Source organism: Rhinolophus hipposideros (assembly GCF_964194185.1).
Source record: "Rhinolophus hipposideros genome assembly, chromosome: 3".
Taxonomy (NCBI): domain Eukaryota; kingdom Metazoa; phylum Chordata; class Mammalia; order Chiroptera; family Rhinolophidae; genus Rhinolophus; species Rhinolophus hipposideros.
In genome coordinates this window covers 96,948,241-96,972,329 of record NC_138049.1, presented here as the reverse complement: position 1 = coordinate 96,972,329, position 24,089 = coordinate 96,948,241, and the positions used below count along the sequence as shown (strand labels likewise).

Sequence of the window (24,089 nt, the reverse complement as noted above, 5' to 3'; positions counted from 1 at the left end):
ATATCCCTACCTTCCCTGTGGATATGAGCTCTCTGAGGGCAGCCCTGTCAATCAGAGGAGAGGGGCTCCTCATTCAAGGGTCCGGAGGAGCCTCGCCCAACCCAGGGGCACCCTGACCAGGCTGCCAGGGCCCATGGAAAGCTACTGAAGGAGGGGAACCAGGAATGAACAGACCAAGGAACGAATCAGAAGATTTGCAACGGACAAGCCAAAGGGAGCCGCAGAGACCAGTTTTGTCAGGAGGGCCTTGTTCCAAGCCTCAGCATGCCAAGGTTAAGGAAAACGGTATGCTTTAATTTATAGACACATCTGAGAATTCAAGTAGTTTAGAATACAGCTGGAAGCGAACATTCCCCATAACCCTCCTCACCTGACATTCCCGCTGGCAGGAGTTTTGTGTGCAGATGCCGGGAAAGACCACAAGGTTGGATTCTGTCCACCGAATGACACTGAGCGGCCTTAGGGAATCAAGAGGGTATCTTGGCCTTTTTCTGGGTTTGCTCCTTCCTCTGCTAATCCTTTACATCCCCCTGGGAAGCCCCCAAACCTATCTGGACAGGCTCAAGACAGATATTCTGTTGGTCATTGCCCCCCATTATCTCACTGTCCCAATTTCTTGCCCTAACAACTTCCTTTTACTGCTCCGAAACCAAGGGACTGAAGTGACATATCAACCAGGGGCCCTTGCAGCTGCCATGGAAGAACAGAACCGGGGGCCCCAGAGACGGGGGCCTTGGACTGAGTGTGAGAACCAAATCCCAGGTGAAGGTTTTACAGGTCCAGGTATCCTTTTACTTGTTGGAAATATTACTCCACCAGGCCAGTCGCCTTGAGTGTTGTATTTTTCAAGTAATACTGGATTTTAAGCTCTACAGTAGAATTATGTCTTAATACCTCTGTTTTAATGTCTCTCCCTCCCTTTTCTACCATGCCACGAGCAGTGTTTAGACTGCAGTAGATTCACTCAATGTTTATGAAATGCATCAGACAAGTTTGTCAAACACCAACCCTGTGTGTATGGCTAAACATCAGGAAGTGAAGGAGCCAATCCCCTTCTCAGGGAGCTGATGTGGTCCAGTTAAGGCTAGGACACCAGCATAAACATGTGCCCAGCACTGCCCAGGCATTTTCCAGGCCTGTATGGAGACGAATCACACAGGGGGTGACCCGGCTGCAGATGGGAGCGCAGCAGGAAAGACAGCCAGCCGTATAGGGGTTGCCGAGGAGTTGGACTAAGAGGCCGCTGAGCAAATGGGAAGGAAGAATGATCACGATAGCTAAAATGTATTGGGCGCTAACCTCAGGACAGGCAGGTGTCAGGTCCTTCACACGCCAGTCACAACGACCACACCAGGTGGGAACATGCATGCATCGCACTTTACGACCTTGTCAATTTGTGGTGAACACTCTTAGACGTGTCCCCTTATAAACCTCTGTGAGCACTTCTTTAGGATAAATACCTGGGAGTTCAGAATTCCCTTCCTAGTAAGTTGCTTACAGCAGAGACTCCTAACCTATGACAGCATGAGAGCTGAAACAAGATGGCAGAGTGTCACCTTGATCCACCTCACTGGGTGTCAGGTGACTCCAATGTTTCACTGCTCTGTCATGTCCGCCAATGACTGCAAAAGCGCCACGAGTATTGACTTTGGGGTTACAAATGAATTTGAGAGAGTAGGAGAATTTGTGAATGTGGAATCAGTGAATACTAAGGATTATATTATTATATTCATAGTTGCTTGTTATGCATAAAGAAAATCTGGAAAGATCCAAGAAACTAGTAAAGTAATAGTTGCCTATGGGCTGAGCGGGAAGGAGAGTAGGGAGAAGACTTTTCACTTTATAGCTTTTATATTTTTCTAAATTCTGGAACCGTGGGAATTACTTCTTCAAAAACTAAGCAGATGTAATAAAACAATGAAAAATGCTGTCTGTACACTTAAAAGCAGTACATTCATGCCTTAAAATTTTATTTTAACTTAAAACACAAATTTCTTACTAATCTTTTGAGGCAAGGTCCAGGCCTTTTCTTTGCTCATAGGTCTGTTAAACAGAGCTCTCCGTTTGTCTTTTATGTGTAAACCCCATAATGCATAATCTATCACTTTTCAGTCCCAGTTCTGTAAAAAGGAGCCAGAAGTCAAGGATACCAGCAAAGGAACTGTGGGTGCGCTCAGATTCTCTCACCCTCTAAGGCCCATCTTCAACAATCGTCTTGCTGACAGCTAACTTGGCAGCAATTGCCTTTGGGTGTCTTGCTTTTATAAATTCTTTACAAAACATTCAGTTTACTTTTCATAGGAACCGTATTTTTTTTTTTTTTTCCGCATGCATAGGTCATCAGCTTATATCACATTTAATTAACTTGTGCAATTATAATAACAAGTACAACGAGCATAAGCAGGTTTGGGAACACAGCCGGTGCTGGCTTAGCCCCAAATCCACTCGTGAGTGTGCAGGAGTGGGGTGCTGTGGTGGAAGGTCAGTGGCCAGTCACTGGGTAGAAGCTGGTGCATGACAGCTTCACCTGTGTGAATGTGCCTTGTGAACTTTAACTACACGACAAAAACACACAATGTCATTGAATTACAGCTTCTTGCATTGTTGTTCGTGTGTTTCACGTGTTAGTTGTATGTCTATGGATTAGGCACAGACTCTGGGGGCAGAGAGCTGGGTTCTCCGTGGTGCTGAGCAGAGCTGGAGTGGGGTAGGCTCTTTTCTGAAGTGAGAGAAACTATTTTTTCCCCCCAAAAGGCTTCAAGATAGGATTTCTGACAAATTAGACATCACATTTTTGGAAAAGAATGAGGAAAGGTAGGTCTGTAAGATCTCCTACCAACTTCTTAGTGTTCTACTAACCCCCAGAGGAGCAGTTTGGGAAACATTCTTTAGTCTGAGTGCCCAGCTGCTTCTGGCTGATGCAAATCCCCCCACAGTTAAGGGACCTGACCCTGACCCCACATCCCAGAAACTAATGGAGGCTGCAGGCATTTACCCCCTCTGCTTCCTGGCCCCCAAATAAACTTTCGCCTATCTACTCCTGCCCTAACTCTTTTCACACACCTTAAGAACTGGAGGAGTTTGAATCAGAAACCTGGGACCCCAAGAGCCCACCTCCCCACCACTTCCAACAGGTTATCAATTCCCGTTGACATCCACGGCATTTCCCTGACCATCTTCTCTCATCCCCGCTGCCTCGTCTATGGTACAGTGTCTTCATAGCTGGCCTCACCCCCTCCAGCCCCTCCACCCCTCTGCTTAAAACCCACAATGCTCCCTCTGCCAACAGGAGAAGCATCCGAACAGCTCAGGCTAGTACATGAGGCCCCTCACAAGTTGGCCTCACCTACCTTTCCAACCATTCACCCAGCTACTCACACATACACACCCTGAGCATCTGACCTAGAGAGCTGCCATGTCCAGAATGCTGGTCTCTCTGCCTGAAATCTCTCTCCTATTCGCCATCTTCTCGGTCTACAAGTCTTGTTCAACCGTAACATCATCTTTCATGAAGTCTTCCCCTAATTCTCAGCCAGTCACTGTAACAAGATATTTACTGAGTGCCCTCTCTGTACCAGGCGCAGTGGATTTAATGGGTACATGACATGGTGTCAGCTTGCTGTCCGCGCTGTGGCGTGTCACACATGGTCCAATGTAATGCTATGACTGTGATGAGTGGCTAATGAAGAGCCATGACCTCAGCAGAAAGGTCAGGGGAGGACCCTCTGAACAGGTAAAGGTGATGTAGCCATCTCTGTCACTAAAATAGGGAAAACAGAGCGTGGAAAGCTGCATTCCAGACAGAGTCAAGGCCCTGTGGCAGGTGGGGACATGGTGGACATAAGGAACGAAAAGAAGGCCAGAGTGGTGGGAATGGAGGGTCAAGGATGGTGAGTGGGGAGGAGCAGACCGCCCCGGGTTCTCAAGGGTAAGGAGTTTTACCTTTATGCTAAGAGCAATGGGGAGCCATGACAGTGTTCTGAGGAGAGAGAGAGAGAGAGAGAGAGAGAGAGAGAGAGAGAGAGACAAAAGCACGTGTGACTGACAGGATTTTCTTTTTGAAAAGGCCGCAGTGTAGACCAGGGTCAGTCACTTTTCCTGTAAAGGGCCAGATAGCATATATTCTAGACTCCACAGCCTAGAGACAAAATATAGGCTATGCTGTAGACACTTACATAATAAAAGAAAAAACAGATTTCTACAATTTTTCTTTTTTGAGGAAACTTATAATAATAATTGAGTACAATTTTTTGTAATACATATCTACTAATGAGAAGAATGGAACTTTTTTTTTTTTTTACAGGGCTAACATTCTGCTTTAAGGATGTTCAAAGTCAGTGTTCCCACATTTCCAAATGTTCATCCGTACAAACCACTTTTAGCTTGTGGGCCATACAAACCCAAGCAATGGCTTGGGTACGGGGTTTGGCGCATGAGCCCTAGTTTGTGGAGCCCTGGTGCAGACAACGGACTGGGGGAAGATGAGCAAGGATATGGGGAGACTTAGCTTCACGGTGGTCCAGGCCAGGCAGCTTGGATGAGGGTGGTAAGAAGGGCATTTTGAGATGACTCGGACAGAACTTAGTGACGGAATGGGCGTGGGGGTGTAGGAGTGGGGTGTCAAGATGATGCCTAGATGTTAGGCTTACATCTGGGAAGATGAGTAGCACTCTGTAAGTTTAGTTTTGCTTTGAGACCTACAACAGGAGCTGTCACTGAGGCAGCTGGACAGAAGCCTCCAAGGCTCAGAGAGGTTTGTGAGTCCCCTGACAATAGGCGGTAAGTGAATGCAGGACCATAAAGAAAAATGTCTTGAAAGCAAGGAAGAATGGGCTTAGGACTCAGTCCACATGTCTTTATTATACCACTTAGCATCCTTTTCCCAACTGTTCTATCTACTGCCACCATCATACCTCTTGGGAGGAGTGCCTCATCAACTGTCTTCAGGGGTCAGTGAAAACGGGGCCAGGGCGCCCACTGGGTGCTAAGGACACGAGAGAGGAAAGGAGGGAGGGAGGAGAGACCTTCTGCTTCCACAGGCTGACACAAAGATCCCCTCAATTCACAATGGAAGGCGGCTTTCCACCCCCTCTTTGAAGAGCTGACCATCTCCTGGGGCTAACCTTCCACAGGAACTGATTTTGATTAAGGGTCACTGGACCCTCCCAGTCACTTTAAATAATCCAAGTGTGTTTGGGCACACACGCATTTACACACAAATCTCCCCACCTACCCTTGGAACATGATTTGTGGTGAGGGTGTGTTGACAACATACCCATCAGCTGTCACTTCAACATGTCTAAATATTATGTTCCATCACCCACCCAGAACACCATTTTTTTTAATTGGAAAAAAAAGAAAGTTAACTGGCAATCCCACTCACAGCAAGGAGGCAGAAAGAAAAAAGCCACAGGTTAAAGAGAATCATTTTTTATCCCCTCCCTCTCTTTTTTTTCTCCCTTTTCTTTTTTGAACAGAAGAGTTAAGAAGCTCATGGCTCCATCTTTTTAAAAGCCCTGGGATGAGGAGATCCATGCAGAGATGCAATGTGACCTGCCCTGGGGACCACGGGGTGTGTTTGCCTGACGTCACTGAAGCTCAGAGCTGACGAGGCCTCCCATAGCCAGGAATCTTCTGGACCAATGTGGAGTCTCTGATAGAGACACTGAAGGGTTCATGGGAGGGTGTGAATGTCCTTACAGCCAATAGGAACATTCTGGAAAGCACCGTACACAGCACAGGCATACACTATTTTATATTTTGTTCCCACTACAAACTGTAAGGTCAGAATTATTTTCTTTACTTGAAAGTTGAGTCTATTCATATGCAGGGGATGATCTGCCCAAGGCCACACAATTAGTGACAAAGGGCTAGGCCTCCAAACCTCTGACGCCAGGAGGAGGCTTCCTCTGATATTTCTCAGCAGCCCTGGTTCACCCATTGCAGATCTGATTAGCATGATGTTACTACTTCCCCCTTGTTGGATCCTTCCAGCTCTATCCTTGACTTCTGAAGGGTAGAAGAGAGCTAACTCGGAATTATGAAAAAGAAATGGATGCCCTTTAGACCAAAAACCTTTCTATTCCTAGGCTTTAAGGGCTAAGCTCCCACTACCTGGAAAATGCTTTTATTCATCAGGCACTTCTCACGGAGAGAGACAAAGGGGTTATGTAACAAGCATTTTCCTCACAGAAGTTCCAAGACCATGAGTTCTGGAGTCAGAAGACCGGAGTTCAAATCCTAATCTTCCAGGCTGACCTAACCTTTTTTTAAAAAAAAATTTGGGGCCTCAATTTTGACATGTGTAAAAACGGAACAACTATACCGAATGGTCCGGGATTTTGTGAAGATTAAACAGAGAACGCACGGAACGTGTGTGGTACCCAGTGAAGTCTCGTAAAGGCTCACCACCTGGGATGGGGCTTTTCTGTTGTTTTGTTTTGACTTGGGTACAGCATAGATCAAGCTCAATGACTCAGGCGTGATTGAATCAGTTTAGTTATTTGTTTCCTGGGCAACCTTCAAGTCCTCCTTTTGTTTCAATTAGGAGAATGGTGTTTAGGGGCGGGACCTGCCAGAAGTGGATTCAGAAAGGAAGAGAGAAAAACCATCTACTGGAAAACCTCAGTGGTCTGGGCCCTTTGGGACAGCGACCAACAACCTCACGTGCCCTGCTACCCCCTAAAAGCACTACTACATCACGGTACGTTCACTTGTATCTATAATGAAGCCCGAGAGACATTGGAAAGGCTGAAGTGCATTTAGTGTACTATTCCCCAGGCAGAGAAATAAACAGAGTGTACACAGATGCTCACATGACTTGCTCACGGTTGAAGGAAGCTTTCTGGGGCAGGATGGCCTCTGCAAGAGAAGCTTACAGTTCTCCAGGGCTCAGTGCAATTTAGGAGGTACCTACGGAGGGCTCTGAATGTGGCCCTTGGTCAGGCCAACTTGTCCAACATGGCTATTGGTAATGAAGGAGGGTTTTGCTTTCTGGGGCCTAGCTCTCAAGCAGTTCAAGACCCCAAAAGAGGAAAAGATAAGTCATTATTTAGTGGCCATCTAATGCTTAAGAATATCTTTGGTTATCATTAAAGAAAAAAATCTAAGTGGGTGTGCCCCAGTTACCCGGAAAGAGTCATTTCATTCCCTCATGACACCAGATAAGGAGACAGTCTACTTCCCTTCCTGTTTCAAGGGGGCCCTCCAGCTCTCAAAGATTCTAGAAAATTGGCAGTAACTCTGTCCATATCTGCCTCGTGGCCTGCTTAAACAATGGGCCCCTTTAAGGAACTTGGGACACACTATCTGGCAGAGCTGTTCCAGGGAAGCAGGCCTGGGGTGGCCTTGGAGGCCCACATCTGCTACCTGATTGGATGGAGAAATGAGACCCTTCCCAGTGGAAGCTCCTAACACTCTCAGAGCTCAGTCAGCCTCGCAGATGTTAGAGAAGAAAAGATGAGGCATTTGCGGGGCACCGCTCACACCCATTGTTTTTCTGTGAGGCAGACTCATCGGGAAGTTTTATTCCAATTTTGAGCTAAGTTGTGGAAGCTCCGAGGGAGAAAGAGATTGCCAAAGGATCACATGTGCTGGTAAGAAGCAAACCTGAGGGAGATAAGAGCCGAAGGCCTCTGGTCCCTGACCAAAGAGCCCCCAGCAACCACAAAACCACTGCCACTAAAATGAGACCAGAGTCCCCAAGTGACTTGAGAGTTCTCCAAAAAAATACAAACAAGAAGGCATCATGGAAGTGCAAAGAAACAAACTCCTATTAATTTCTATTCTGTGGAAAAAATGTCATAGCCTTCTCCGAATAGCTCTCATTTTGTTCTCCTTATTCCCTCCACTCTTGGTCTTATAGACCTAAACCAAGTCTCCCTCTGTCCTCTTGATTGTGTGCTCACAAAGTATCTCCTTCTTCATGGGACACTCACAGGAAATTTAAACATTCTCAGACAGTGTTCTTTTAAGCCCACTTCCCCTGCCCTCCACCCCTACCTCCCACCTAGTTGCTATGTATTCAGGAAATGCAAACCCAATATAGAGATAACCCGGACCAAACAGAAAAGGAGACTGGCCCTGTGACCTTGTTGGGCAAATGACTTCCCCTCCCTACGCCTCAGACTTAGCTTCCACAGAATGAGCTTGGACCCGGTCGGCTGCACGAAGGTCCCTCTGGCTCTGATCTACAAGGGCTCCCTGAGAAGGTCCCTGCCTGTCTACTGAGGCAGTAGGGTTTTCCACCACTGCCACCTGATCCCTAAGGATCCCAGCCTAGTGGGGGGGAAGAAAGAGCCGGGAGTCAGGACACCTAGATTTCAGTCTCAGTTCTGCCATCTTTTGAAAAAGAGAAGAGAGTGAGTAGAAGAACTTATCCGAGGAGCGTTGAGCTCCAGCTCTAGTGTTTTAATTTAAAAAAAAAGAATAATGTATGTGACTAGTACAATATATTTAAAAAATACTTTTCAAAGGTAGATCACCCAACAGTAAGAAGGAGATGGGGGGTCAATGTCCAAGCACCTCATAATGACTCCGTTTGTAACATATTCCCACGGGCTTTTACATGGCTGTGCAAGCATACGAATCCTTTGTCTGGGTGCCTCTTATCTCTATACCCACAATAACCCCAGCTCCCCATACTCCTCAGATAGCCCCAGACATGATGTGTCCCGACTTCCGGGTTCTGGAAACGGTCTCCACATCTGCATCTAGGACAACCCCTCATTTCACTGTGAAGGGTTTGGCAAACAGGAACTCAACCTGGGGTATCACCCAATGAAGAATATTTCATCTACCAGTTGAGCTCCCCATGGGTAAGGCCAGTTGGATGATACAAGTAGTCAATCTTGGCTCACAGCTCTGAATAACTAAAATGGAGGAGGGACAGGAAGCATGAATCATCATCAGGACAGAGGCTGTTAGACTGAGGTTTGCAGGCGGGGTGGGGGATAGGGTGGAGTTGTGCCAGACACCTCAGCTGGGTGTCAAGTACCCAGAACATGATCTTGGGAGTGTGGAGAAGAAAGAAGCCCCTCCCTAATTCCAGCAACATCTATGCTCAGGCTCTTAGAAACCCTCACCCTTCTAGATATTTGCGCAATACTTGGAAAAAGAAGACAAGTGGTCTAGTCCCAAAAATGTTTTTCATACTCACAGACTGCATTTTTAAAGAAAGTTCCCCCAATCCCTGTTTTACAAAAATGAGTTGGTGGCCTGGAGTGAACCAAAGCATCGTTAGACAGAAGCCAAAGGCAAAATCTACTCAAGACTACCATGTTCATGGGCCATGAGTGGTCAAACACACTTTGGGAAACCTGGTGAAGCAGTCACACATTAATTGCAGGACTTCTCAGGGCTTTTGATATGCTAATGGCTCTCCAAGAAGGGCCACAGAGGCCATCTGTGGGGCTGGAAGCACCATACTGAGTCTCAGTGAGAAGGCCCACCTCAGTTCACACCACTGCTACACTCAGAATGCACCAGGCTCCTTTCCAGTGCCTCACCCTACGCTACCTGCCCCCAGAGGGCCAGCTCCAGTCTACCTCCTCCAGCCTTCCCTGACTGTTCAAGGGCACGGTGCTGTCCCCCTGGGAAACACACTCAGGATACCTGACCCTGAATCTTATGAAGGTGGTTTATCCTTTGTGCATTTTTTGGTCACAACGTCTTTTAAATTAATAGACTTTACTTTTTAGAGTAATTTTAGAGTTACAACGACTACGCAGTTTTTTAATACCACTTGCCCACTGTACAAAACTAGAATACTAAAACAGCAGGTGCTGTAAAAAGTTGTTGCCTGATAGATATCAAACCAGGAAGTGATACAAATTTGAGAGTGATATAAAGCCACTTACTAGAAGGAAGTGTCTGAAATAAAACGTGTCACAACAGCTATAAGAATGGAAGTAAAATGGACAGTGAAGACCACTCCTCCAACCCCTGCTAGACATGTGTCCAGCAGAGCGGCTGCGCCATCCCCGGATCTGGGGGCTCCACAAGGGACAACTCCCCAGTGAGTGGTGTCATGAGATGCCAGCCCCTCATGGCTCCATGACAGGGCACACTGGGAGGGAGAACGGAGATGCTGGAATGTTCCATTTCCAGAACCCATGCAAATACTGGCCAGAGCAGTGTATTGTTTTCCCTCATATTAATTTTACAAACACCTCAGTTTGGAGAACATAATAGTAAGGCTGGGAATCCCATTTTAACCCTAGATTTCTGCCTCCATTTTCACCACATTTCATAAACCAGTCTGTTAACGTAAAAGCAACACTGAACGAGAGCATGGGCCTTGAAGGGGTCTGTTCTCATTCACAGCAGCATTAACTGCCATGGACTGAGTGCTTATAATGCTCCAAGTTTGTGTTATGAGCTCTATGAATAGCTCCATCTATTGTCCCCATGTTACAGATGAAGAAAGTGAAGCTCAGAGAGACTAAGCCAGTAAGTGGCAGAGCTCTTTCCCTGCCCCCCCAGCACAGTAGTCTCTTATCACTGTGCTCTGAGGCCTCCCCTTGGAAGAAAGGGGCACCACCAGGAGATAGAAAAACCAATAGCAGGAAGGATGAGGGTGTGGGGAGGAAGAAGGAGCACAGGGAAGAGAAGAGAGAGAAAAGGAGAGAGTAGCATGAGGACAAGAGGAAGCTGGCATCTGGAGAAGTGCCCTGAGATCTGGCTGTAGGTCCAGGAGACCTTTGTGGGATGGGAAGGGAGCAGGAAAGTTGCTGGTGACGGCCAGAGAAACAAGCCACAAAATATGCAGAAGCCATTTCCTCTCCCAGGGAAGATAAACAATAGATTCATAAACAAATTTTACAAAGCTGTCCAGCTATTTAAAGTGTTCTGGTAAGAGCTCATATCCTTTGTGAGCATAAAGCTAATTCCTAAAAAAAAAAAAAAACATACACAAAAAAACCGGTAAAGGTTATTTTGGGGAGAGGAAAGGTGGGGAAAGGGGATAGGAGAGGAACAGACTCCTTCCTGGTCCATCACCTGGTAGTCCGGTGACTATAACCAGTTCTATGTCCTCTCTGAGCCTTGGGTCACTTTTCTGTGAACAAGGACAGTCATTATCCCACAGGGCTACAGTGGAGAAGAATGTACGTTTCAGCTAGATACCTACTTGACCTTCTCAATTGAAGTAACTAACATGCTGGATAAAATTTAAAATACAAAAATTGTATACACATTGCTGGGCTGGTACAAATGAAAGGATTCTTCAGAGACCAAAAGCAAACCCAAAGCAGGAACCTTGGGAGGTTATCTAGCAGCAAAGTTGGCTTTTGCCCTGAGGATTCCTGCTAAACCCTAGAGATTCAATATTCCCCATGGCAGATGCACAGGATTCAGGAAACAGGAGAAAAAGCCTGGTCCCTCCTCAAGTTGGGGCTCCAAAAGGCTCCACCCTCAGTGAATGAGAAATAAAAGCACAACACAGAAGGAAACCTAGTGAGGGGAAGTCTCTCCTGAAAATCTGTAACCAAAAGCTGGATCTCACACAGGCTTGCAGTTTGAATTCAGGCTACTTATGAAACCAGAAAAGCCTTAGGTAGAAAATGAAAGTGATTTTTGGTTGGTGGTGCCCCCAGACAACTAGCAGAAGTTAATGCAAATCCTCTCTGGAAAAAATCAACATCAACCCATAACTCAAATAATTCTCAAAGATAAAGTTGCAACAGAAACAAGCAGCTCACAGAAGACAACAAAAACAGGAAACAAAGCCCAGTGAGTTGTAGCCAGTAGAACCAACAGACAACAGAATCAGACCTGCAAAGATTTCAGAGTCTGGAATTACTAGACATGAAATTCTGTAATTTTAAATAGCTACTTCAATATAGTAAAGAAACAAAAACAAATTTGCGAAATATGAGCAAGAAATAAGAGACCAGAAAACCACCAAGAAAAATAATGGACCAGAACTAGAAACGATAAATAAAGGAAGTGAAAAGAAAAAAATTCAACAGATGGATTAGACAGCATTTGAGACAGAGTAAATTAGTTAAATGGAAGACATATTTGAAGAAATTGTTCAGACATCACAGAGACACAGAGATTAAAAATATGAATAGAAGTTAAGAGATACAAATAGAATGAGAAGGTCGACCATAAGTCTAACTGTAGTTCCAGAAGGAGATATTAGAATGGAAAGGAGGTGATATTCAAACAAATAAAGGGTGAGAATTTTCCAAAATTGTTGAAAGACACCCATCTTTAGCTCTAGGAATCCTAACAAAACCCAAGCAGAATAAAGACAGAGAAATTTACACCTAATTACATGACAATGAAGCTGCAGAACACCAAAGAAAACAATATCTTTAACATAAAGAGAGAGAAATGCCAGGTGACTTATAAATGAATTAGACTGACAGCCAACTTCTCAACAGCTACATTCACAGCCGGAGTCAGTGGATTAATGGCTTCAATGACCTATGAGAATATATCCAGTAAAGCTACTTTAAAAAATATATTTTTATTAAAAATGTAGCTAACATACAGTATTGTATTAGTTTCAGGGGTACACCATAGTTATTTGACATTTATATACCTAAAGAAGTGATCACCATGATAAACCTAGCAACCATCTGACACTGTACCACGCTATCACCATATTTTTGACTATATTCCCCATGCTGTACATTACATCCCTGTGACTTAATTTGTTTTTTACCTGGAGATTTGGACCACTTATTCCCCTTCACCTTCCCCCATCTTTCTAATTTTTCAACTACAGTTGACATTGAATATTATTTTATATTAACCACAGCATAGTGGTTAGACATTTGTATAATTTAAGAAGTGATCCCCCTGACTAGTCTAGTACCCACCTGGCACTATACTTAGTTATTCAATATTATTGACTATATTCCCTACACTTTACATCCCCATGACTACCTTTAACTACCAATTTGTACTTCTTAATGCCTTCAACTTCTTCAGCCTGCCCCCCCAGCCCCCTCCCTTCTATCACCCCAACAAATCTAGTACCCATCTGACAGTAAAGCTACCTTTCAAAACTGAGAGCACAATAAGGTATTTTGAGACCAACAAAAACCAAACCAAACCAAAAGAGAAAAAACTTGCGAGTTCACCACCAACAGACTCTCCCTAAAGGAAAATGCTGAAGGATTTATTTTAGGCAGAGGAAAATGATCTCAGATTCATGAAAGAATGGTGAGAAAAGATACTGATAAGTATGTAGGTAAATCTATACACTGTATAGAATAATATCTAACCATTAAGGAAAAAAAACCCAAAACAGGACAGAATGAAAACACAAAATAACAACTGTATATAAACTAGGAGAAGCAGTGGTTAGAATGATGGTTTTATTTTGAATTATAGTTTTTGTTTTTTTTTAGAATTATAGTTTATGGTGCTTGTATTGGTTGGGAGGAAGGCAAAGACACTGATTAATTTTATACTTCATTAAGCATGCCTGTTAGAATAGCTGGGGTAACCACTGAAAGAACAGATACAGAACATATAATTTCCGAATAAAAAGATGGAAAATGGAATGAGGGGGAAAAACACCTCAACAACAACAACAAAAAAAGGCAGAAAAAATGGAAAACATCAAGATGGTCCCAACTCCAACTCATCAATTAGGTATACCTACTGTAAACGTCTATGCACCAAATAGCATTGCCTTAAAATACATAAAGCAAAAATGCCAGCACTGCGAGGAGAAATGGACAAATCCAGTGGGACATTTTTAACACACTTCTCTCAGTAACTGACCGATAGATTAATCAGACAAAAACAGAAAAGGACATATGGTAGGTGATTTGAACAGCATAATGAACTAACTTATTTTGATGCTCATATGAGTACATGGAAAACTATATCAAATAATTAGAGAATACACCTTCTTTTCACTCATGGAACATTTAAGAAAAAAATTGAAAAGAGATGAAATATAGAAAAGGAACACACAGAAATGGTTCAATTCTTATTTCCAACTCCCTCTAAGGATCCAAACCTATTTTGTCTTTAAAAAGACAGAGACCCTATCTTTCTTGTTCACTCATGTATCTCTAGAGTCTAGCTAGTGACAGTCACAAAGGAGGCTCTTAATAGCTATAGTAAAGTATAGTATGTCCTCACTTAATGTCACCAATAGGTTCCGTGACTTTAAGCATAACAACATATAACGAAAGCAATTTTACCATAGGCTAATAGATATAAACAAGAGTTAAGTTCTCACAGCATCTCATCAACATTATATTGAAACGACATTGAACAAAATGACATCATTCCAGGACCACCTGCCCTAATGAATGGTGAACGAAGGATTCTCTGTTGAGGACAGCACAGGTCGAGTGAGTCACCGGAGGTGATGAAGTCCTTTCCTACGCAGAGGGGAACTAGAGGACAAGGTGAGTGGCGCCAGTCTCTAGGCAGAATTTATACAAAAAAGGAAGCAGAGTCATGACAGCCATCTTCAAATCCGAAGAGAGGGTCATGTGAAAGAATCTGTGAAAATCCAGTCTTTGTGGTTCCCCATGAGCAGGCAGAGCAGAGGTGAGCAGGCAGAAATCCCAGAGAGGAAGAATTTGCCCCAACAGTAAGAAGAATTTTCTAACAATGCACATTGTTCAGTATTGGCTGGGAATTGGCCTGGCTGAACCTCTAAGGCCTCTTATGAAGCTGAATGGGACAGGAGGTTCAGTCTAGTCTGACCGTCCTTTTGATTCCATCCTGTTCCAGAGATTCCTTCATCCCAAATTTCCTGGGTCCCCAGTCCCTAAAAGATCTGTCCAAGGTCCCAGATTCAGGAGGTGGGGAAGGAATAATGAGAGCTTCAGTCCCCAGAAACTCAATTTAGTGTCCTATCTCCTCCACCACTGGCCTCTCCATGAACCAAAACGAGCACGTTTTTCCCCGTTAGGCTGACGCGCACTAAGTTTATCCATGTCCCAGGAAAGCCCATTTTTCCAGCACATGGTGAGGGATTACAAAAGCAACCGGAGTTTTAAAATGAGAATTCCTAAACTTTCCAAGAGAAAAAAAGTAAGCTCACCTTGACCTCCGCAGCAGATGGTTGAGTTGGGGGTCTGGCTCTGGGGGCTTTTCCTGCGGCCGGCCGGTCATGCTGCTCTCATGCTGCTGGGCAGGTGGGAAAAGGAGACCTGGTTCTGTGGGAAAGAGAGAAGGGTAGGTCACTTCTTCATCCTTTGCTCCCAGCTCTCCATCACCGGCCTGTAGAAGACACTACCCAGAAGCCCTGGGCGTTTCCGAGGCTGGCCTCACCCACTCTCCTGTCATTGGAGAGAAGGCAGGCAGGCATTAGGCAAATGTTTCCCACGCCCTGCAATGTGCCAGGCAGGGCTGTAAGGAATGAGGCTATGAAGATGTACTAGATGCAGTCCCTGCTCTCAAGAAACAGGAGAGCGAGGGAGAGAGAGAGACACGCATAGACAGACACGTGTTTCATTACAATATAATGTGGTAAGTGCTGCGATTTCCCCAAATTCATTCAACAGCCTACCTGTCCCACGGGGGAGCAGAGGCAGCTTACAAGTGGTACAGCACAGGGCTTCTCAAACGACTGTACTCGTGATGAAGGACCAGTTGTCTTTAATTTCTAATCCATCACGAATGAATACTTTTATAAAATATAATAAAAATGAACTGCTAAAGAAATGAAATGAAAAAATGTTCATACAAAGTACAAGCCTACTTTTTAATTATTCAATGCAACCGATTACTCTGTCAAATCGGTATGAGAGTTTCTAAGGGCTTACTCTTAAAATCTGTACTTATCTCGTGGACCAGTAAACCGTTTGCAGACCAGACCATCCCACAAACCACAGTCGAGAAGCACTGCTACAGTAGAAGTTCACAGAGGGCGACTTTCCTACGATGTCTTGCTGATCTCTTGGTTCAGAGTTCAGTGAGTCTCTCTCCAGGAAGAAGAGTCATGGCAGGGACTTTGGGAAAGTCTGGCTTTGTGGTGTTCGGACAGAGGCAGTGGGTTCAGGTAACAGAGCAGGAGGCTCATGGAACCTGGTCAAAAGTTGTGGCTTCACCTTGAACTTCCAACCCTAACTATGGCAACCCCAGCTGAAGCTACTGCTCTGAATGGGAAGAACAAAGTGTCATCTATTAACATATAACGGGGACATTTCAGAAAATAAATCATTTCCAAAATGTCAAGAGGGCTGCCGGTGTTCATTCCTACTATTTAATGCTATAAAAATAATTTTTTAAAAAAAATTGAGAAATCCTTTGTCTGTGACAGCCAGCTCAAAAAAAAAAAAAAAGCCTCTAAGTGCCTGTTGCCTTAATACTTGAGGGAGAGATTACAAGTCATTTTCACCCATTTGAATGTTTAAGAGAAAGTGCTCATTCCTCTAAACTCTCCGCTTTTAAGTAGTGCTTATTTTAAACTTTACAAGAAGATAACGCTGCAGAAAAAAATTTCTTTTCAAAGTCTTTTTTTAAAAATGCAAACACACATACACTCTTCCTCCCTGCTTCAAATGCTAAATCATCTGCAATTTGGGAGTTTGTTGCTCATGAAATACTAGCGATAAGCACATTATAAACATTCCTATAGCAATAGAATGCTTTTGAAGCCATGTCTGTGATGTTACAAAGATTGTATATCATTATCTCTGAATGTTGGAGAAGAGAAGGTTATGGAAATAACTATTTATATACAAATAAGTCAATACAGTAACTGGCAACCTGAATAGCAGACCATGGCATGGGGTGGGAAGCAGGAATGTACTTCCCTCAGCTTCCATGAATAAATGTGCTGGCCTTACTCTCAACATGGGAAAATAACTCTCCAATGTTCTCCATGAATCAGTCCTTGGAACTAGTTGTCTCATGGGCAAGCATTAAGCTTAGACAACCACACCACGTGGTCACTTTTTATTGGCCACCTACTGTATGTCAGGTGCTGTGCTAGACCTTGGCGTTCTCAAGATGGGTTCTTCCTCAAAGAGGCCCAAACGAGACATGTAAACAGGTAATTAAAATTCCCTTTCCCTGCTAAGAAGTCTACCGGCTGGAGTTAAGGGAAAGTAAATGAAGTAAACTAGCTCAATCCATTCATCTATCCAATGCTGACTAAGTACCTAATATGTACCACGCAAGTGCGATGCAGTAGGAATACAGCAGTTGAGGCCAACGTGGTCCCTTCCTTCATGGCGCTTACAGGATAGTGGGAGAAAGCAACTTTAGTAATTAGAAATAGCTATAATAGTGATATGCTCTAAAGAAGTAAGGCTACTGCTAGAATAGCACATGACGGGGTAGACCCAGCACAGAAAAGGGTCAGTGGTCTTTCCTAAGGAATTCGTCTTTAATCTGAACCCTAAGAATAAATTAGTGAAGCAAAACAGGCAGGGCAGATAGTGTTGCCAGCACAATAAATACCCTATACAAAGGTCCTGGGACGAGAAGAAACATGGCCCGTTTTAGCTATGAAAGCAAGCTCTAATAAGGATCAAATAGGGTCTTGACCTTACACCATGCTTCCATCCCTGTCATATTCAGGGAAAGCATTAAAGACATGTACGTTTTCCAAAAAGTGCCCAAGAAGTTACCAGGACAATAAGGTGCATATCTGCTAAATTCTCCCTCATTCCAGGCTGGCACAAGGCAACCAAAACAGCGGTCACCTTGTCCTATTTTATAACAAGCTTAGGACTCATGTATTTTCTCTTCAACAGCGGTTGAAGAGAAATCCAGTTTGGCCAGTGGTAAAAATTAGTTTGGCCAGTGGTAAAAATTAGTCAGTGCTCACTGACCCAGAGTGTGGCTTTGAGGATGTACACAAACATTCTATTATTAATTATTGTTGGAGAAGCCTCATGGTGGATGTTACTTTACAAAAGATCATACAAGTTCACGTACAGAACATGGGCTTTGAAGCCAAGCAGACCTGGGTTCACATCTGGCCCCATCCCTCACTGGCCCTTTGGCCTTGATCTTCTGTGACTCCGGGTTAGCAGTGCCTTCCCTGCAGTGGTCCTAGGGACATCGTCAGCAAGCATATAAGTCCCACACTAAGCACACTGCCTGGCTCCCAGCAGGCCTTGGGTAAGTGGCAGCGTTCCTATCCCCGCACACCAGTGAGTGGGGACAGCCATGCCCATCCCTCCATGAGAAAAATCAACAGGAATCCACAAAACAAATTTCCCAGACAGTGCTGAGCTGCAAAGTAGCTTTGCAAGGGCAGAAGGGCCAGCCATCACAGACCAGGGGTCCTGATGACTCACCATTTCTTGGTGTGCCCACAAGGATCCCCAGCCACTGTGCTGAGCAGTCCTCGCTGGAAGTTCCACTCCACACCAGGGCTGTCCATCACTGAGTCACAACTCATCGGCTCTAGGCTCAGTCTCCTAGGAGGGATCCAAATGTCCTCTCCGGGAAATTATAGATAGCTCCACCCAGGAGCTGGGCAGGGAGTTCTACATCCACAATGAATGACTGGGATTCCCGTGAACAAACAACCAAGTCCCAGATGGTAAAGGAGATGGAAGAGCTAGTTACCCCATCCTGAAAGCCTCATACAGGCCAGGCATGGTGCTGGGATTTCCCAGACAGTTCCAAGCCTTACTAGGGCACAGGCAATGTCTGCTTTTTTCACCACTGTGTCCCAAGGGATAGCAGAGCAGTTCTCAATCCTGACTACACATAGCTCAAAAAATGCTGCAGAGTCACAGCTGGTACCACCGTTTTACAAATGAGGAAACTGAGGCTCACTGACTTGTCCAAGACCACAAACCTGAGTGGTGGAGCCAGAATGTGAAGCCCGGAAGGTCTTCCTTTACTTCATTACGACACCACCTTATGGGATGGAAATCTTACTTATCTCTTTCCCAGTGAGGACACGGCCCTGGAAGGTTGTGTGCCTTCCAAGGACCCACGACTGGCAAGTCACCAGGCAAGGCCAGTCTTCCCACTGCCCCTAACTGCTGTCTGGGCCTCAGTTTCCCTTTTGCACTGGCGGTGACTCAGGCTATCTTACCACACTGTGGCTAAAGTTTAGGGGGGGATGAAGATGTAAGAGTCCTGGGGAGAGAAAAAAATAATATATAGAAAGGAACACTTTAAATGGCTAGTAAGGGGCCCAAACCAAAGAGAAAGGGTTCTCTTTAGCCATAAGGCAGTTGAAATGAAAAGAACAGCTTACATCCCACTGGGCCAGGGGGAGGGTTCAGCTGGGGGAGGGACGGGACACAGGATAGAAACTATGGAGCTTCTGAAACGGAAAGCAGGGCCAAATGAGGTGTGAAGAATTCCTTCCATGCCATCTACAACACATTAGAAGTTGGCACAGATTTTAAAAAGCAGGAAAAGGAGAAGGGGGAGGAAAAGGAAAACAAGGAGGAGGAAGAAGAATTAAATTTGTAGACTGAATCTAAGAACACTAAGAAATAGTATGGAGAGTAATCAATGCAATGAGAAATCTTAAGACTCTAGTCACTTGGGGGCCAATCATTCCGTCAAGTGAGTTCTCCTACGAAGAGATGATGGTGACATGGGAGAAGACCTAATTTTCAAGTGAGACACCCCACACCCCAAAAAGCCAGGGAAGCCTGAAAATGTTCCAGATGTGGGGAAAACTCCCATCCCCTCTCCTCTTCTTTTGCTGCCCCATTCCCACCCCCATGGAGGTTGGGAAAAGAATAATTTGCATGCACTAGAGGAGGTGGTTCCTGCTCAGATCATTATGCGATAAAGGCAGATCCCTTAATCAGGCTTTTATGCACCTGATTATTCCAGAACACAGAAGCCGGGCCATTCACATCAATACCAGAGACACTCAAACACTGCGAGCACATCAGATGGGCTCATCGTAGGCCGACAATGGATGGCAGGCCACCATCCACTCTCTACCCTCCTCAGCCCTCTCACCTCCACTCACAGCTCCAACCAGCTTGTCTTGCAGGTCTTTACACACTCCAAGCTCTTTCCTACCCCAGGGTCTTTGCACATGCTGGTCCCTCTAACGAGGATACTCTTCATGTCTAGTTAGCTTTCAAGTTATAGCATCAGTGAGACTTCTCTGACCTTCCAGAAACTTAAATGTGCAGCAGCACTTATTACAGTTGTAATGAATTATGTGACAAACAAGTTGGTGTCTCCAGACTATGAGCCCTACTAGGGTGTGGGCACTGAAGTTTTCACCATTGTGTCCCACGGGCTAGCAGAGCAGTTCTCAATCCTGACTACACATCAAAATCACTCAGGGAGCTTAAAACAAAACATAGATGCCTGGGTTCTACCACAAACCTATGACATAAGTGTTTAAAGCTTGCCAGCTGGTTGTAATATGTGGCCACCGGTAAGAACTGCTGACTCAAGGAGGCCGCAGGTGCTGCTGGGCTTACCTCCCACTGGCCCAGGGAGATACAGTAGGACCTTGCTCCCTTTGCTCGTGGGGATACAATGTATAACTTCAATGTTGTTTTCCACCCCAGAGATTAAACGTGAAGACATTCTGAAGAGGAAAACAAACTCCTCATTGTCAGAGAGAAATGCTGTTCCCATTCAGTAAGTGCTTCTCCTACAGCCCCTCCCCCGACACACCTGTCTACCAACCCTAGTTTATCACCTTTATCCTCAGAGCCACAGATTAACCTGATGTGTTCCCGAAATACACTTAAATATTTGGGGTGAAATCCCCTAATTAAAAAAATAAAAAATAAAACAGGCCCAGCTATACTATGCAGTAGAATGTAAAACTTTACATTAAATTGCATTAAAACCGGAAGAATTCAAAACCAGTTAGTGCGGGGACAGGCCCTCCAGGCCAGCACCAGGCCGTAAGTATAGATGCTTTGCAAAAACTCACCCATGGGGCACTGGGGTGGGAGAAGTCATTCATGGGAGGCAAGCCACCCACGCTGATCTGGCCTTTCTAGGGCAAGCCAATAGCAAGCTGTCCCTACTCACTCAGTTAACTCTTAGTAAAGGGGAGGGAATAAGTGCTATGGTCTCAATGTCTGTGACCCGCCCCCCATTCATATGTTGAAACCTAAACCCCAAAAGTGATGGTGTTAGGAGATAGACCCTTTGGGAGGTACTTGGGTCATGAGGGGGGAACCCTCATGAATGGGATTAGTGCCTGTATAAAAGAGACCCCAGAGAGCAACCTAGCCCTTTCCCCCATGTGAGGACACAAAGAGAAGAGGCAACAGCTACCAACCAGAAAGAGTGCCCTCACCAGGACACAACCTTGATCTTGGACTTTCCAGCCTCAAGAACTGTGAGAAATAAATTTCTATTGCTTATAAGCCACCCAGTCTGTGGTATTTCATTACAGCAGCCCAAATGGACTAAGACAGTAAGATGTATGGGGAAAAAAATCCAACCTCTTAAACAGTACACGAAGCAACAACTCCAATTACCTGATGGTTTCATCAGCCCAACCAAAGCACTGCTCAACCGAGTCCCACAATGCTGTGCAAAGCAGACTGTCATTTAACTAGCTGTGAGGGTGAACTCTCCTTCATGCAGCGGTTCTCTCACTTACGTGTCCATAGAGACCACCCGGAGAACTTAAGAATGAACCTTCCCAGGGTGGCCGGATGGCTCAGTTGGTTAGAGCGTGAGCTCTCAACAACAAGGTTGCCGGTTCAATTCCCGCATGAGATGGTGGGTTACACCCCTTGCAACTAAGATGGAAAACGGCGACTGGACTTGGAGCTGAGCTGCGCCCTCCACAACTAGATTGAAGGACAACAACTTGGAGCTGGGAGAAACACACTATTCTCCAATATCCCCCAATAAAATGTATTAAAAAAAAAAAAAAAGACCGAACCTTCCCTTTGTACCCACTAGGTTGGCCAGAGAATGAAAAAACAAAACAAACAAGTATTGTGAGAATGCGAAGTAGGAACCCTTCCTGGTAGGAATGGGAAAATAGTGTGGCCAATTTGGAAAGCAGTGTGGCGGTTCCACAAAACCTTAAACATGGAATCACCATATGATCCCGTAATTCTACTCTTCAGTACATAGCCAAAAGAAATGGGGGGAGGGGAAGGTACTCAACACCCCCCAAAACTGTTCACGAATGTTCAAAGCAGCTCTATTCACAATAGCCACAAAAGTGGAAATGACCCAGATGTCCATCAACTGACTAATAAACAAATCTGGTCTATCCATACAATGGCATATTATTCAGCCATAAAAAGGGATGAAGTACTGATACATGCTATAACATGGGTGACCCTTAAAAACATTTTAAGTGAAAAAAGCCAGACACAAAAGGTCCCACAGGGTATGACTGTTTTTATATGGGACACCCAGGATAGGTAGGTCCACAGAGGCAGAAAGCAGATCAGAGGTTGCTGGGCTGCGGAGAGGGGAGAATGGGATGTGACTGCTCAGTGGGCCTGGGGTTTCCTTTTGGGGTGATGGAAACGCCTTGGAACTAGGCAAAGGTAATGGTCCCACAACACTGTATGTGCACTAAATGCCACACATTTATATACTTTGAAATGGTCAACAGTTACTTTTATGTTATGTGAACTTTACCTCAATTGAAAAAATAAAAAGCTTCCTGAGCCCCCCCATGACAGAGTGTGACTCAGCAGGCCTCTGCTGGGTCCAGGGACCTGCTTTATAAAAGGACTTCTGAGATTATTCTGACATGGGGGTCACCGGCATGGCCTCAATGCCAGGGCTGAATGGTGTAAATGATGCCTTTACTTTAGATGAATCAATGAACACTTGCAGCTATTCCCTGAGTGCCAAGTACTCCCTGTGCCACGTACTCCCTGTATGCCAGGTACTGAGCTTGGTGCTTTCAAATACAGTATCTCAGAATCACACTGCAAGGAAGGAATGATCACTGCTTTGTTTCAGAGATGAGGAGACTGAGGCTCAGAGAGGTTAAGTAAGTTGCTCAGGGCACACAGCCGATTAACAGTGGATACTGTCCGATTCCACAGACCTTATTTTCCCCATCGCCCTATACTATGCCACGGTGTCCTTTCACAATCTCTTCCAGGTGGCAGAAATGTCATTTTTGTGTTTACACGTACAAAATACTCTTGGTTAGAGACTTAGGTCATCTTACTGAAAACGTGGTCCCCAGTATCCCCTAGGAATTTACTAGAAATGTAGACTCTTAGTCCAAATCCAAGGTGTGCTGAATCTGACTCTGCTATTACCAGATAGTCATGTGTACACTGCTCTGAGTAGCACTGTCTCTCTATAGCTCTGCTGCCCAACATGGTAGCCACGAGCCCCCAGGGGCTATTTAAATTAAAATGAAATAAACATAACAATTCAGTTCTTCAGCTGCACTAGCCAAGTGTGGCTAGCGGCTGTCATGTTGGACAGCATAGAACAGAACATTTCTGTCATTGCAGAGAATTCAACTGGACAGCAGTATTCTAGAGTTTGGCACTACTGATTTTTGGAGTGGCATAATTCTTTGTTGTGAGGGGCTTCCAGCATATGGTAGGTAGCACAGGAGTTCTCAATCTGGGGTGATTCTGCCCCTCCAGGGACACCTGGCAATGTCTGGGGACATTTTCTGGTTGTCAGAGCTGGAGGGGGTTCTGCTGGCATCTAAACATCCGGTCATGCATAGGACAGCCCCACAACAACACATCTGGTTCAAAATGTCAGTTGTGCCAACGTGAGAAACCCTGCTCTAAAGGAGTCGAGAAAAACATCATTCTCAGTAAAACTGGAGGCAGGAGACTCATGAGACCCAAGTGCCCCGCCCCCTCCTTTGCTCAATTCAGACCCCCTAAGCCAACAGGGGTCTATTTTTGACAAGAATGCAGAATAAGAAGTCCTGGTTCATAATCTATGAACTCATTACTAGAATGAAGTCCCTACACTTCGAATCCCATGGGCTAAGAAAGGCACACATTCATTTTTAGCACTGTTGTTTGGAATGGGTGATAAATTCCACGGGCAACCAAAGTCTGCCTGTTGGTCAAGTGCAGACAGCAGCATTTGTTCATTTGTTCATGCATCTATTTATTTAAAAGCATTTATTGAGCATGTACTACATGTCAGGTAGTCTTCTCATGTTGGAAATAGAACAGTAAAGAAAAGAAACCAGGTCCCTGCCCATGTGGAGCTGACATTCTGGTGAGGAGTAC

The 24,089-nt window shown here is 44.9% G+C and overlaps 1 protein-coding gene across 3 annotated transcripts in view; it reads right to left on the bottom strand.

Moving 5' to 3' along the window:
• The window catches only part of TRERF1 (transcriptional regulating factor 1), a 190,898-nt gene that overhangs the window by 45,907 nt on the left and 120,902 nt on the right, over window positions 1-24,089 (bottom strand). For all 3 annotated transcript variants that reach the window (XM_081033312.1, XM_081033314.1, XM_081033313.1), the window contains exon 5: window positions 15,026-15,140. The gene's annotated coding sequence lies outside the window, so the exon portion shown is untranslated. The remainder of the gene's footprint in view (window positions 1-15,025; window positions 15,141-24,089) is intronic.